At 39.4% G+C, this 14,796-nt stretch overlaps 1 protein-coding gene across 1 annotated transcript in view; it reads left to right on the top strand.

Annotated features, from left to right (window-relative positions):
- Csrnp3 (cysteine and serine rich nuclear protein 3) overlaps nt 1-14,796 on the top strand; it is a 176,260-nt gene that overhangs the window by 7,455 nt on the left and 154,009 nt on the right. The window contains exon 2 of the mRNA XM_028769252.1: nt 6,411-6,572. The gene's annotated coding sequence lies outside the window, so the exon portion shown is untranslated. The remainder of the gene's footprint in view (nt 1-6,410; nt 6,573-14,796) is intronic.

Raw genomic sequence — 14,796 nt, 5'->3', positions numbered from 1 at the left:
CAGAAAGACCAGGAAGACAGAGAGAGAGAGTGACAGAGACAGAGAGACAGAGAGAGACAGACTAGAAAGACAGAGGGACTGAGACAGAGACACAGTTACAGAGAGAGACAGAGAGAGAGAGAGACAGAAAGACAGAGACAAAGAGACAGAGGAAGAGAGAAAGAGAGAATGAATGAGAATGTGTATCAGGATCCTGTCTTGGAAAAGAAAGGGAAGGAAAAAGGAAAAGTAAACCGAAGGAGGTACAGAATCTGAGACGGAGAAAAGGAAACCAATTTTAAGCAGTAAGGTACCACTGAGAGAGTAAGAAAAATCGAGATGCATGGTTTCAAATGTACCGATGTCTGAGTTTAGATTCTGGCTCTATGATCTGCCTCTGTGACCTTGGCCTTGATATTAGTAATAACAATAGCTAAATGAATTCATTAGGCTGCTAGTTCTCGGTTGTGTGAGAAATTATCACAATCATAACACTGTAAGCCACTCACATACGTTAGCTTAGAACATCCCTGGGAGTCAGAAAGCATGGCTGTGTTCATTGCTCAGAATCCCACAGGCTGGAATCAAAGTGTCAGCCTGTGGTGGTGGCACATCTCATTCCTAGTAGACGTCAGCTCCTCAGATTGACACTGGAGTGTGCTCCTAGCGGCTGTGTGAGCTCCATGCCACGTACTTCTAGTTCCCTGCGAAGAATCTTTTGAACACCTTCTCATCCTTAGTACATAACCTTTAGGCTAGTAGTTCTCAACCTGGGGGATTTCGTTCACAGGGGCTACCTGAGACCTATTGGAAAACACAGATATTTACATTACAATTCATAACAGCAGCAACATTACAGTTATGAAGTAGAAATGAAAATGATTTTACGGTTGGGGGGTCACCACAACATGAGGGACTGTGTTAAAGGCTCACAGCATTAGGAAGGTTGAGAGCCACTGCTCTATCCCCAGTTTGAAATGCTCCTCTGACTAGGACCTATGCCCACCCATCAGATCACTGGTTCACATGTAAATCTTTTTTTTTTGTCACACTCCATATGCCTATGAGCGTGATCTCCAAAGTGGCTTCTCATAATTTCATAACCATGGGCTTAAATAAGCATAGACCAGAGAATGTGAAGACTGTTCTAATGACCTGTTGGTCACTTGCCAGAAACACTGGAATTGCAAAATAGGCGATATATGTATGTTGAAGCTAAGTATTAATTTGAATAGCTGAGGAGCCTGCATCATTGGCAAAGGTATGGTAGAACATATCCCAGCGCACCATCAAAGAAACACAAATTGGCAGGGCCTCTCTGGCAGCCAAACTGGCAAAATGTTTGGAAATTTCGATGCTTCCACCTCTGGGAATTCATCTTAAAGTTGTGTTCAACAATATAAAGATATGGTTAAAATGCTACTGTGATTTACATGTGCATCCTCTGAAAATGTTTCTTCGAAACATACGCTCTTTCAGAAGTTTCGTTAAATATTTACAGTACAATTAGCCAGTGAAATACTATGTAGCCCGAAATACTAAACAAAAATTAAATGCCTAGTTATGGGAGGAGATGTTTTTGTGACACAGTTGGTGAGGTGATAGCCTATAAAATTGTGTGTGCCATGGTAGCCCATTTACGGCCTTTCCCGGAATGTGGGTTAGATCTTTGGTAAAATCTGATGACTTAATGTAAAAACATACCCTGACAATTTCCCATTAACTGTTGTCAAAACAGGTGAGAGACTTCTTTGAGAGCATGAGGTGTACTTTTTGCAGACTGGTCACTGAAATAGGGGCAGACCCATATAATGCTTTGCCCACCGACAAGAAGGAAGGTGGTCTTAATGAAGATTTCCATCTTTGACTCGACAGCTTCTTTGCAGTGGTCATTCGTGTGCTGGCCCTGGAGGCAAGCAGTGCAGCTTACTCCCTCAGTCCGAGTTTATCAACCTGCTTTGTGTGAATAATCTGGTTCAGTTTCACTCTCAACAGATATTTTGTTTTTTCAAAAAAAATTAAATTTATAAAGCAGTTGGTTTCTTACAGTTCTGGAAGTAGGTGAGCAGAAATCAAAGGGTTGTGTCTAATGAGGGACTTCTTGATGACTTGCGACCTGACCTGGTAGAGGGAAGACAGCTACATAGCTCAACTGGTAAAGGTTCTGGGCACCAAACATAATGACCTGAGTTTGATATCAGAACCCACATGGTAGATGGAGAGAGAGAACCAACTCCTGCAGGTTACCCTCGTTTCTTTATATATATGTTATAGAAAGTGTGCATCTCTCTCTCTCTCTCTCTCTCTCACACACACACACACACACACACACACAAACACACACACACACTAAACAAACAAATGTTAAAAGAAAAACATTGGTGGAGGTAAGAAAGCAGGGTAGCCTAAGAGGATGTGCTCAGGAAAGACGAGGTCAAGCTGTTAAAACTTTCGCTGTGCCTTTTCTTCTTCAGCTCTGTGATACATCTTGGAATAGATGCTACCCATGAATGGCAGGGAGGTGTAGAATGATCAGTCTTTAGAACACTCGGATGCATAGTCTAATGCTGTAATATAACTAGCTACTCTGTGTTACAGGTGAGAAACTCAAGAAGATTAACCCCCCACAAAAACTGTGAGGGGAAAACTGTGTTTGAAGCAATGAGCCTTTTTTTTTTCATCAAACTGATAACTTCTGGTGAGTCTTGGAACTACGTAGTGAAAAAACTTTCTCTTTAAGATTGTTTACCCATTGGCCTGAGGTACAGTCCACCATAATGTACTCTGTATCCAATGCAGGAGCACTTCCCCTCTGGGGAATCTTTTCCTCTAAAGATTTTATTTTTCAGTTGTAACCTCTCAGATCTTAACAGTCCAATCCCAGAGATGCGCTTTTAATTAGGGGATCTGGATGTCACCAGTTATGTGGGTAAAAAGTGTTCTTCCCAGCTGCCATCTGGCTCTCTGTCACCTTTGGAGCTAGCTACTTGTCTCAGCCCCTAAAACCAGCCCCTAGTTTCTTCCGCCTCTTCTTCTTCTATGACTAAACCCACAATTTAAAAAATCCCAAGACCTTTTAAGCTCCCCAATTGATCTTTATCCCATTTAGAGATGTCCCTATCTTCAGAATCTCTCATCTATGGTTGACCTGCCCTGACTCATGTCCCCAGAATTGATCAATCTACCTTCATTTTTATCCTTCATCTCTTTCTAGGTCCACTGACTTATCTCTTTGTTCTTTTTTGCTCATTTATTTATTCACTTTACAACCTTATGGAAGCTCCCCCTCTCTCCCTAGCGCCCCCCTCACACAGCACCTCCCCCCACACCTCCTCCTCTTCCTCTAAGAAGAGGCAAGCCACTCACTGGGTATCAACCTGACTTGGCACATCAAGTCTTCTGTTATTTTGTAGTGGTGGCAGTGACACCCAGGACCTTGTGCAACATTCTTCATAGTTCTTTCCCCAGGATAGTAAATTAGAGTTTGTTTCCTTTTTATTCTTTAAGCGATCTTTCCTGGGTCAGTAGCCAAAACATTTCTTTATCATATAAATTAATGACTTAACAATTTTCTACTCTTAACTCCAGTAATCTGCTTCTCTTTTTGAGTCTCTGGGCACATATATAATTACTGTACTGTCATTTTAAATATTTTAATCTAAACTGTGACTATTCTACATCTTATTTCATTCAGGCTACTGTAGCAAAATATCATGGACTGGGTGGATTATTAATAATAGGAAATATATTTCTCACTATTCTGGGGATGAAAGCCCAGGATCAAGATCCTATCATATGCTATATCCGAGAGACTTTCTTCCTAGTCCTTGTTCACTGTAACCTCATAGCAGAACGGGAGAGAATTTGGGCAGGGTTAATGGATTCTCAGTAGGAAAGTGCTTATTAGCCTCTATGATGTAATTACTTCCTCAAAACTATACTTCTTGATACTATCACCTTGGGTTAAGTTAGGATAAAAACATTTTTAACATTGTTCAAACGTCAGAACAAAAGTGTTTCAATCACGAACCTCTGATTATAGTTATATTAGGAGTAAATACTATATTCTGAGTAGGTAGATTTCAAACACTTAGTAGGCCCCATAGATTTTTCATGTAGAAAAGATAAGAACCCTGAAGAGTACTCAGACATATCAGATTGATAGCAGCTACACAGCAAAGGCGACAGTGTGAGGAAATACCAATCTAGCCATCTACATTTCTGAGTTTGTTAACTGTCCCTTCTGGATGAGGTCTCAAAAATTCTGTGTTATAGGGAATTTCAGATACTGCCTAGGATTTTCATTTAGCTGTAGGTAAGAAACACTCTTTGAAAACACTCATAGTAACTGCTTGGAGGATGCTCCCTGCCCCCTATTACTGCAGTCTCCTGAGTGGGGATAGTATCCTGATCTCTCCCACAGCCTCATTCCTCCTGTAAGGTTCTTCTTCCATTGCCATAAAAGTAATTATAACACGGTGATTTCAGTGACGTAGCTAGATTGCAAAAAAATCGGACCAGGTTGGTGAAAACAGAGGACGGTGAAAAATCTTCTCTTTCTCTCTCTTTTTTTGTTCCTGTCTCTTCTCCCCTTCTCTCTCCATCCCTCCCCTTTCCCACTCAACTATCCAACTATACACTCTAGGCTTTCTCTAATTGATACCAGAAACCAAGGTGTATTGAGTTCATTGAAGGCCTTCTCTCTCAATTCTTGGGGATGATGAGGTGAGAGAGTCTTCTGAAGGCCGTAGACATGTGCTAGCCTGGAGCTTGGGGAACCAGAGAATACAGCTGTAGAGCAAAAAATGTTCCAAGAAATGGTGGTCACCAACATTAAAGGACGATGATTCTGATCACTGATGACAGAAAGACATGGGCTAAACCCCCAAAGTAGACCTTTTAAAGCTAAATCAGACTTCCTCCATACCAGAAGCCATGTCTTGAGTTGCTATGTTGAGGTTTGACTTAAACCAACAACCCCTCCCTTGTAGCTCATGCTACCAGGGTTTCTTTGTGATATTGGTTCACTCAACAATGCATGGCTGGTTAAGGGCATTTATTTGTGAACTGTGTTGATGGGGAAGACAAGGCTTTAGCACCCCAGTCAGTTAGCCATCCAAGTCACTGATGCTGACTATTCTCTTCTGTGTAGTTGACTCAGTGCAATTTGCATTTCAAATTGCAAGGCAATTTGAAAATTGCTTCTTTAGCTTTGCAAAGAAAATCAATAGGTGCTAAGCAGATATGGAGTATGAAATCTAGCACAGTAAAGGACCATTTCTGGCTATGTAAACAAGGCACTGGTTGGGTTAGAGTAGGTTAAACTGTGAAACAATGTAGCCAAACTGACCTAGCCCCAAGTAGGCGTCTGTCTTGTAGACCAGAGACTGTGGTCTCTCATCTATCATATCACAGTACCCACCACCTACCATCTACCTGATCGAGAGGCTTTTTATTATTATAGTTATGTATTGTTCCTCCTAAGAAAGGGCATATTTCTTGGTAGCATTGTTATACACAGCACATGAGACAGACAACTAGGGGGCTGCACAATTTTATCACAGCCAACCCTAGTCCCTCCTGAAGGTCTGCCACTGTCATTATTTGTGTTTATGACCCCCGATTACTTGCAGCTTCTCTATAGATGCAGAGAAATTTGTTACTCTCGGAGGTTTAATGATTCCTCAAACTTGACATTAACAATTTTTTTTTTAAATTGTGAATCCACCTGCACCTGAATGGCTCTTCCTGTCTATGCTGCCACAAAAGAGTGAAGAAGTTTAAATTAATGTTTTATCCAGCAAAAAGATTTAGGTACTGTAGTCTGTCATGTGTAAAATCTATTCAGCTATCCTTGGCACAGGCCTTGAGTATTCCCCGTGGCTCTGCTGAATTGACTGGAAACATGATAAGGCATCTAAATTCTGCAGGTATTGCCATTCCTAGCATCCAATTTGATTTTTGATGGACAGAGAGCCCCAGGAAAGTAGATGCCTTTGTACCTAAGTAAAAAGAAATCCCCAGCAAGACAGACATACCCTCATCAGTATGCTCCCAGTATGACAGCCATGCAAGCAAGTGATCCATTTTGTTCTGAACTCTGGCTCTGTCAATGGCAGTACACGATTTACTAGAACAAATCAAATAAATGTATTTGACTTGTGTTTCGGCATTCAGAAACAGGAAGCCGTATTTCCTAATGCAGACTTCTGATTCCACACTCACAATTTGAACTCTTTCTTACCCATATCATTGCCAGAAAGAGAAGAAAAAATATGAGCAAATCAGGGTGTAATTGTTTGCAATGGTTTCCAGCATCATAGGAAGTGCAGTCTGTGTGGTTCAAAGCACTAGACCCTAAGATGACTCCAAGTCCTTGACTGCAGTCAGCGGGCACAGATTTCAATGCTCGGCTCCCGTTCCTTCTGCAGGTCCATGTGACAGCTATGAGTGGAATTTTAAAGGGGACGTTGGAAGAAGCTGACAGCGCCTCACCCTGCTCTTCTGTGCAGGAATCAGATGATGACGTTTTTAGCTGTTACAGTGCTGAGAGTCTTGATAGTGTCAGTCTGTCCACACCTGATCATTTACCCGTGAGTATCTGAAGCTGTATTTCATGTATTCCTCTAAACTATATCTGGATGGCCTATTCTTGGGGGCTTCGGCTTGATTCACTGCCTTTTTTAAAAATTTATTTTTATTTATTTTTTTAAATTCACTGCCTTATAGCTGCTTCCAAGTTCTTCATTATACAAATGCATTTTAAAAGTATCGTTTTGTTTAATTAGTCGTCATGGTGTGCTCACATCTCTAATGGAATGGATCTAGACAAGGCAGAATTTTGTCTCATCAGAGGTAAGCAGATAGCAACTGAAAATCATTTCATCGTCAGCTTCCTCTTGGTTTGAGAAACATGTGAGCCATTTGTAGCAAGTACAGTGTACTCACCTAGAGTAGTCTCTTCTCCCAGTTTTGAGAATCAAACCTAGAGTCTTGCAAATGCTAGGCATATATTTTGCCCCTGAGGCACATCTTTAGGACACCAGGACAGTGGATAGGGTGGAGGTGGGGCAGGAGAAGGAGGAAGGGTAGTGGAGGAGAAAAGGCCAGTTAGATAGCTCAGTAGTTAAGGTAAAGGATCATACTACCAAGCCTGATGACCTTAGTCAGATCCCTGGGGCCCACTGGTGGAAGGAGAGAAACAGTGCCTGGCATTTGTTCTCTGATCTCTATATGCATGCCCACACACATGTGCATACACATACTAATAAATAAATAAATAAATAAATTTAGTAATAAAATGTAGTAATAAAGCATAATAATAGGGTAAAGTATAATATAATAATAAAAATAATAGATATTTTCAAAATATGGTGTTGCAAAATCGAGACTCTGAAAGTTCTGAAATTCTGAAGGCAAAGGCAGAGCTCAGATATAAGCCTGCATTCATGTACTAGAGTAAAGATGGCCTCCACATATATACTTCTTCTAAGGAGGTTAAGATGAGCAAGAACATAGAGTATCCTAAGATACGTTTGAATTCATTATCCCACCTATTTTCTAGTTACATTCATTGTAAAAAGATGCACAAAAGTGAAGTTTTGATACAGGGAATTTTTTTCACAGTTCTGCCCATTTAAACCTAACCATTAACGAGGGCAAGACTTGAAAACACATTATTACTATTATTATTTTGTTTTATTTTGTTTTTGTGACATCAGTGCTGGAACCCAGAGCCCTCTACAGCTGCACTTTCACTGAGCCACATCCCAACCCTCATAATTATTTCTTTAAAATTTTTGTTATATTTACTTATTTGTAGTGTGGTGATAGTCGTAGTGTGTGTGTGTGTGTCTGTGTGTGTGTCTGTGTGTGTTTGTATGTGTGCAGTACATGTGTGGAGGTCAGAGGACAACTTGCAAGATCTTTCTTTCCATTCTAAGAGCTGCAGGGATTGAACTTGGGTCATCAGACTTGGTGGCAAGAGCCTTTACCTGCAGACACCCCATAATTATTTCTTAAAAGTGTTAATAGACTAAGTCAAGTCAATGGAGCCCTGCAACTTCACATAGGCTTTACAGGATTGTTTGCTGGCTTTCTGTTCCTATGGAAAAAAGCCATTACCAAAAGCAACTTGGGGAGGAAAATGTTTCTTTCAGCCTAAGAGTCTATTCCATCATGTCCATCATGAAGGTAAGTCAGGGCAGGGACTCAAGGCAGGAACCTCGAAGCAGGAGCAGAAGCAGAGGCCATCGAGGGATGCTGCTCATTGGCTTGCTCTCCATGGCTCACTTAGCTTCCTTTTTTAAATACAACATAAGACCACCTGCTTAGGGGTGGCGCTGCCCACAATGAGTTGGGCCCTTCTATATCAATCACCAAACAAGGAGATGTCCCTACCGGTTTCCTACAGGCAGCCTGATGGCAGTTTTTTCTCAACTGAGGCTCTTTCTTCACGTCTGACTCTAACTTGTATCCAGTTGACAGAAAAGCCAACGAGAAGTGGCAATGAGGCAAATGTCATTTAAAGCTTATGTTTTGTGATGAATACTTTCTGTCTTTTAATGATGTCAAGGAAAAAATTATTCAAACAAAATGATACAATGTTACTTTCATGTTGATTTTTTTCTGCCTTCCCTATTTTTAATTTTTAGGGAATTTTGTACTTAGAATTTTAAACTTACTGAAACATCTTTAAAATCCTTACTAACATTATACACATATCTCTGCAAACTTGAAAATTCAATTTTTGTGCCCTACCTCTTGCTCAAGATTTAAGAATTGTATTTTCTACTTGGGCATATTCCATCCTCATTAAAAGAGTCAAGAATTGAAAATATCAGATTTTTTTAAGGAGGTTTAGACTTTGTATTGTTTAATTTCTTGATTAATGCAGTCTTTTTAAATGAACTTGTAACAAGTTTAAAAAGCGAGTAGAAGGTTCAAAAACTCTTGTGAAGATAGCCACAGTTTGGAAGTAAGACTGTTTAGTGACACAAAAATAATTTCCAGACAAAGCTTTCTGGGAGAATATGCTTTGGGGTCTGTTTGCTGCCTTTTCAAACCCTCTAAGCTGTTACGTCCTTGAGAAAGATCAGGACATTGACTTTATATCTTGATATGAGCCTAGATGCCCAGAAGGGCATAGAACATTTGATGATGTTAAGTTTCTATATTGAACAGATTAATTCTGATAGTTTTCCATTCTTTTCTGATGTAGTACTGGAGTTTGTTCTAGGCCTTTGTATATACTTGGCAAGCCCTCCACCACTGAGATATATACTCCCTGCTACAATTCAAAATTCCCAAGTGCTAATGAGTCAAAATACATGGTATGAAAGTTTCAAGAAAAGTAGTATAATTTTTTTTCCTTAAAAAGAAAAGAGTCAACAGGCTGACAACATTAAAAAAAAAAAAAAACAGTGGTCCACATTTAAAGACAGGATTGTGGGGAACACTCTAACAGTACCCCCTCTCTGTGCTTAGAGAGTCTCCTTTTCAAGTTGGGTCTAGTAGAGAAGCTGTCTAGTGTTGCTCAATCATTTCCCCTTTAGCCACTCCTGAAAAGCACCATCATTTAAGATGTAGTTTCCAGTTTCCAGAGGTCACTCCATCCCACAGTGCAGGATACTAATCTGGTACAGAAGAGCAACTGCCACACCTCTGTGATTTTTTTTTTTATATACTCCATTTTTTTCAACCTCCTTGCTATCTTGTATATCTCCTAAAGTCACAAATTGGTTCTGTCCCAGAAAAATCAATCTCAAGACCTCTCTATGCAAGATTTCAATTGATTTCTGCAGCCTACACATTTACAAAGTACCTGTGACTTTCATTTAAGCATCGGTGCATCTTACAGACGTGGTTTAAGAAGGCTTCCGGATAGACACGTTATTCTGGCACTTTAGTGAGGGTTAGAGAGAGTGGAGGTACAGCAGTTGATCTGGATGTTTGAACATCCATCCCTGCAGCTGGTAGAGGACACTCATACCCATTGTAGTTAGAGAAATCTTAGGTTGTAAACCTTTCTGAGTTTTTTTTTCTTTTGGTGTAGTGGTGGGGTTTGTTTTGTGTTTTGTTTTTTTCCCATCATCAGCACAGTTTATGGGCTTGTCATGGTGACCTTTCTAGGGTTGAAGAAAAAATGTTTGCAGATTCTCCTTTGTAAGACAATGTTGCTATTTATCATTTGGTAACTTGTAATGACCAAGAACTGTGAGTACAGCCACACCAGGAGGAGGATGAAAATGAGCAGGCAGATGCCATCTGCTGAGTACTTTCTCTCACTGTCGGCTACTCTCAGACACAAAACCTTATTCATTCCAAAGCTGGGATAGGAGAAGAAAATGTATACATTCAAGTTCTTTTCTTTCAAAGAACCAGATGCTTGGTGCAGGCTAAAACCAAAGACAACAGTAGCTGCTGAATCGCATCTTTAACTCAAAGAACATTAGCAGTGACTGTCAGAACAGCTGGTTAGACTCTCATTGTAAAGTTATGGAGGCCAAGACCACGGAAGGGGTCTTGAGAAGCACGAAAATGTGAGCTGTGGTAGATAGAGTACTTTCCCGTCTACCCGTGGTGGAAAGGCGGCCCCCAACCCTGCAGCCCCCACCCCGATGATTTACTTCTATGACTGACAGTACAGAGAACCAACTCATCAAGTCAGTGACATGGCTGCCTCTTTTCTGGCAACTTATCTTAGATGTAGAATGAGTTAGTCTTTTGGCAAAGGTAAGTGAGTCAAAAAGAAAAAAAAAATATGGCAGGGCAAGAATTCAAGCCGAATGTGAAATGACAGTTCGCTTCCCCTTTCTGCCTGGAAGCAAAGGGGGGGGGGGAGGCTTTCCTCATGTGTCACTGACATTGATGGAAATGTCGCAGAGCAAACATGTTTTCCATTTACATGAAAGAAATTAGTTTGTCCTTGTGACATGATGCTACTTGTGATAATGGTAGGAACGTTGCCATGAAAAGTGGGCGAGCTAAAGTACGCAGAGGGAATCTTGAACAGTTGCTGACAAATCCAGGGTTATGTCATCACCTTCACAGGTGATCGTCACACACTTCGTTTTTGTGTCAACAGAAGTTGGGCATGTTGGACTCCTGAAAATAGACAATGTCTGTCTGTCTCTCCAACCCTAGGGCATAGCATTACTCGTTTTCTAATTCAGGACTTCAGAAGTCTGCTCCCCGCGGATTTCAGCTGGGCTCATTTAGTCCTAACTTCCTGTTAAATGGAGTAATTATATTCTTGTGATGGAGAGGTATAAAGTCTGCTTTTATATTTGTTTCTCTGTTCTAAACCTTCACAAATCATTGAAATCTGGCATTGAGTTTAAAGCATAGCCAGGCCAAGTTTCAAATAGAATATGTCGTGTCTGTGACAAGGAATGTAGCATGTCTAAGCTGTGGTTTTTATTTTGTTAGTTGTTGTGAAAAAGTAAACTGTTAGGGCCATCCTGAGGTGTGGATGGTGCCGTCTCTCACCTGAACTGAAGGATAAGGCTTTCTTAGCCTGAGATCTTAGATACATAGTAGAAAAAAATTCCCAGCTTCCTACATCTATTATTTACTCCGGATGTTTGTAGGCGGATTGATTTTGTAACTATTTCATTCAGAGAAGAATTAAAGTCGTTATTAAATATTAATGACACCATCTTCATATTAGTGATCTAAGTGTTTCTCTCTGACAGGATAATCTGTTTACAAATAAACCTCAGAACATTTACATTTTATAAACCTCTCAGTAGAGAGTCAGATCTGTCGCTGGTCAGGCAGTATGCTGTTATTCTCAGCAGACTCAAGAGTTTCTTAATCTTTTAGTGACTTAAAACCAAACTGAAATTTGTGTCTTTGTGGCTCAAAAGAATTTCAGGAAACAATCCTTAGAATTGTTAGAATTCTGATTGTTAGAATTGTTGTTAGAAACAAGAGATTTTTTGGCATTTATTTTTAATTTTTATTTATTTTTATTTATTTTTATTTTGAGGTAGGGTTTCTCTGTTGTAGTCCTGGCTGTCCTGGAACTCAATCTGTTAGACTATGCCACCCTCCAAGATACGCTTGTCTCTGCCTCCTGATTGTTGGAATTAAAAGTGTGTGCACCAAGTTGGAGTTTTATTAAAGATAATTTTAATAGACACTTTGAGCAGATGGGCTAAGAGAAAGATACTTAGACCCAGGTAAGACACACCCAAGTGTGGGAATTGGCTCCTCCAGGGTCAGAATTAATTGTCTTAAATTAGCATATTTATATGTGTGTGTGTGTGTGTGTGTCTGTGTGTGTGTTTGAAATTGTATCTCAAAAGATAGCTAAGAAACTATTTTCCCCTTTTCTATCTTTAATAAGTGAGATGACAGGGAGATGTTGTCTTGGCAGAATTCTAAGTTCATCAAGTAAAACTTGAAGCAAGAGGTAACACAGGGCTTTAGTGCATGTCCTTTTCCTGTAAGTGCGGTTTCTCATGAAATTCCTAGAATACTGCAGGTGTAACATCTGGGGATAGAGAGAGGTTTCTGTAGTTGATATACACATGCTAGAATTCTTGCTTCTCTACTGGCAGTAGGTTTCAACTGGATTCCTGGCTCTTTTTCATTCTGTGTCCCCACAATTTACTCGTTTTTCTTTCTATTTATCCTCAGTATCCTTCCTTTCAGATCATTTAAGCGTGAATACATACAAGTACTGAATGTCTGATTGTCCAACTGGAAAAAAATACTTTGGCTGTAAATGGACCCAAATTAAAACGAGGTGATTAAAATTCTAATATCCATCTTCTCAGTGTCATAATCTTCTGGGTTTGGTTTGGAAATGAGAGCCTCACTAGCTCTAGACTGGCTGCTTATGACGACGCTGCTGGTGGCATCAGTGCCTGAAGCAAATGTCTTCATGATTCTCTAAAAGTTTTACAATGTATTTCACAGAGCAAGCTTTGTGGTGCTCTTGACAGCTCACGGGAGGTATATCTGTGTGATGGGAATACAGAAAAGAATTGCGTAGAAAAGTAAACAGTCATTTGTGACAATTTCTGTATAGGATATAATATGTAATGCTTTACTTTTAGGAAGTACTTTTTTAAATTGTCTAGTGTGTGTGTGTATGTGTATGTGTGTGTTTGAAGGGATTGAGAATAATCTCAGAATGTTTGAAGGCTTCATATTTATTGTCTTGGAAGTTATACATGTTCAGTGAAAACAATCTGTCACAGACTAAACTTAAATAAGTTTCAAATACACTAAGTTTTATGCCTAGATAAAACCAAGTTAAAAATGTAGTTTTTAAAATAACAAAGAAAGAGCAATCATAAATATAGTAAAAACTAAAGCAAAGATCAATATGTAAAAACATGTTTTTAAAATATTTACAGTACTAAAATATTTACATATTTTAATACCCTTTAACTTTCAAGTAGAGAAGTGTTTCAAGTCAGGTAAAATGGTAGTAAAGTTAGTTGTATTTGATTTTATTTTGTGGTGCAAATCCAACAATGAAGTACTAGTAAGGATTCATCCATAGAGTTGACAAGTCTCAGAATTTGAATGAAGGGTTAATAAATGATTCAAATAGCCAGCTGTCTTAGGGTTTCTACTTCTGTGTAGAGACACCATGATCGCATCTCTTATAAAAGAAAATATTAATTGAAGCTGGCTTACAGTATTAGAGGTTTAGCCCATTATTATGGTGGGAAGCATGGCAGCATGCAGGCAGACAAGGTGCTGGAGAAGGAGCTGAGAGTTCTACATCTTGATCCACAGGAAGCAGCAGGAGACTCAGGTGCCACACTGAGCACAGTTGGAGCATATACATATGAGTTCTCAAAGCCCCACACAGTGACACATTTCCTCCATCAAGGCCACACCTCCTAATAATGCCACTGCTTGTGTGCCAAGTATTCCAACTCTTGAGTCTATAGTCGCCATATCTATTCAGGCCATCACATAAACTGTTAAATCAACCGAAAAAAAAGGAGTTGGAGAAGGAAGAAGAAGAGGAGGAGGAAGAAGAGGAGAAGAAAGAGGAGGATGGGGAGATTGTTATTTGGAGATCTAATTAATGAATATCACCAAATATTAACGGTTCCAAAAATACTCCATTCAAAACAGAAATCAATAAAAATTGACAAAACCCAAAGCAAGCAAAAAACCCACTAAATTCTGTCTTTAAACAATTCTCAAAGTTCCATGGAGGTTGGTTAAGACTAGGCAGGATGCTAACACACTAGACACTTCTGCCATGCATTCTCTTGGTTGGAGGTGAGACGGGGGTTGTTCTTGGACAAGTTCATTTTATTCTGTGTCCTGTTACTTGTCACCCAGAGAGACTTCAGGTACAAGGATTGTACACTTAGTTCCATGATTAGGAGATAACGTTCTTAGAAATAGTATAAGGTAAAATAGGTGTTTTCATTTTCAATCGTGTTCTGAAAGTTACTCTTAAATAAAACAATATTTACATTTCATTTGAAAATTAATGCATACAGTTCCTACACCTTAAAGGTCATATGTACTGTAAGCGATATCATAATTTGGTATTAATTCTATTTTTAAGATTCTTGGTTTGGGAGAAATAATGAAAGTAAAAAATTTAAATATGGATCATTTTTCCAATGAAATTAGTCCTGATTTCTACAATTAAGCTGGTACATTATTTTTTTTTTCTCTCCTTTTTTGATGCTGTGTCAGGCCTGACTTTCTGACATTTGTGGTTTCTATGGCAACTCTTACTTTGGCTTGGAGAGTAGTAGAGATTTCAGATTATTTACATTTTCATATAAATATGTATGTATATATATTTCAAGAATACTTAACTAAATT

The sequence above is a fragment of the Grammomys surdaster genome, unplaced genomic scaffold (assembly GCF_004785775.1).
Source record: "Grammomys surdaster isolate TR1022 unplaced genomic scaffold, NIH_TR_1.0 191, whole genome shotgun sequence".
Taxonomy (NCBI): domain Eukaryota; kingdom Metazoa; phylum Chordata; class Mammalia; order Rodentia; family Muridae; genus Grammomys; species Grammomys surdaster.
The sequence above is the reverse complement of the archived record's forward strand: the minus strand, read 5'-3'. Positions and strand labels throughout refer to the sequence as shown.